Source organism: Numida meleagris, chromosome 21, assembly GCF_002078875.1.
Source record: "Numida meleagris isolate 19003 breed g44 Domestic line chromosome 21, NumMel1.0, whole genome shotgun sequence".
NCBI lineage: Eukaryota > Metazoa > Chordata > Aves > Galliformes > Numididae > Numida > Numida meleagris.
Window position 1 is genome coordinate 1,387,907 of NC_034429.1, and position 2,053 is coordinate 1,389,959.

Consider the following 2,053-nt stretch of genomic DNA (forward strand, 5'->3'; position numbering starts at 1 on the left):
CTGGTTCTGGCTGTAGGGTGCCCGGTTCTGGCCACACGGTGCTGGTTGCATGGTACCCAGAGCCCAGTACCAGCCATAAGGTGCCTGGTTCTGGCCATAGGGTGCCCAATTCTGGCCACAGGGTGCCCGGTTCTGGCTCTAGTTTGCCGGTTGCATGGTACCCAGAGCCCAGTATCAGCCATAGGGTGCCCGGTTCTGGCCATAGGGTGCCCGGTTCTGGCTGTAGGGTGCCAGCTGCATGGTACCCAGAGCCCAGTACCAGCCATAAGGTGCCCGGTTCTGGCCATAGGGTGCCCGGTTCTGGCTCTAGTTTGCCAGTTGCATGGTACCCAGAGCCCAGTACCAGCCATAGGGTGCCCGGTTCTGGCTATAGGGTGCCCAGTTCTGGCTATAGGGTGCCCGGTTCCGGCTGTAGGTTGCCAGTTGCATGGTACCCAGAGCTCAGTACCGGCCATAAGGTGCCTGGTTCTGGCCGTAGGGTGCCCGGTTCTGGCTGTAGGGTGCCCGGTTCTGGCTGTAGGTTGCCGGTTGCATGGTACCCAGAGCCCAGTACCGGCCATAAGGTGCCCGGTTCTGGCAGTAGGGTGCCTGGTTCTGGCTGTAGGGTGCCAGTTTCATGGTACCCAGTGCTTGGTTCCAGCTGCAGGGTGCCCGGTACTGGCTGCAGGTGGCCAGCTGCATGGTACCCAGAGCTCAGTACCAGCCATAGGGTGCCCGGTTCTGGCTGTAGGGTGCCAGCTGCATGGTACCCAGAGCCCAGTACTGGCCATAAAGTGCCTGGTTCTGGCTGTAGGGTGCCCGGTTCCTAGCCATAGGGTGTCAGTTGCATGGTACCCAGTGCCCGGTTCTGGCCATAGGGTGCCCGGTTCCGGCTGCAGGTGGCCAGTTGCATGATACCCAGAGCTCAGTACCAGCCATAGGGTGCCCGGTTCTGGCTGTAGGGTGCCCAGTTCTGGCTGTAGGGTGCCAGTTGCATGGTACCCAGTGCTCGGTTCTGGCTGCAGGGTGCCTGGTTCCGGCCATAGGGTGCCCGGTACTGGCTGCAGGTGGCCAGTTGCATGGTACCCAGAGCTCAGTACCAGCCATAGGGTGCCCGGTTCTGGCTGTAGGGTGCCCAGTTCTGGCTATAGGGTGCCCGGTTCTGGCTATAGGGTGCCCAGTTCTGGCTATAGGGTGCCCGGTTCTGGCCATAGGGTGCCCAGTTCTGGCTATAGGGTGCCCGGTTCTGGCTATAGGGTGCCCAGTTCTGGCTATAGGGTGCCCGGTTCCGGCTGTAGGTTGCCAGTTGCATGGTATCCAGAGCCCAGTACTGGCCATAAGGTGCCTGGTTCTGGCTGTAGGGTGCCTGGTTCCGGCCATAGGGTGCCCGGTTCCGGCCATAGGGTGCCTGGTTCCAGCCATAGGCTGCCAGTTGCATGGTACCCAGTGCTCAGTTCCAGCTACAGGGTGCCTGGTACCGACCATCGGGTGCCCGGTTCCAGCAGCAGGGTGCCCGGTTCCGGCTGTAGGTCGCCGGTTGCTTAGTACCCAGAGCCCAGTACCGACCATAGGGTGCCCGCTTCCGGCCATAGGGCTCCCGGTACCGGCCATAGGTTGCCGGTTGCATGATACCTAGAGCCCAGTACCGACCATAGGGTGCCTGGTTCCGGCCGTAGGGTGCCGGTTGCACGGTACCCAGCGCCCGGTTCCGGCCGTAGGATGCCGGCTGCCCGGTGCCCCCTGCCCGGTACCCGGTGCCCGGTACCCGGTACCCGGTGCAGGCCCCGTCCCCGCCGCTCCGCTCCGCTCGCCGCTTCCTGCTTTCTAATGTTCCATTGTGCGGAGCTTCCATTGTGACGCGCGGGGCTCGGCGCGGCTTTGTCTGTCCATATATGGGCAGCTACGTCACGGAGCGCTCCCGCCGCCCGCATAAATGGGCCGCGGAGTCCCCGGCGGAGCAGTCGGGAACCCGGAGCGGAGCGGGAGCGGCGGCGGCGGCGGCGGAGCGACCAGGAGGGGTTAAATCCTCCCCCCCCCCTCAGCAACCCCCGCTCCGCTACGGGCACAGCTGCCA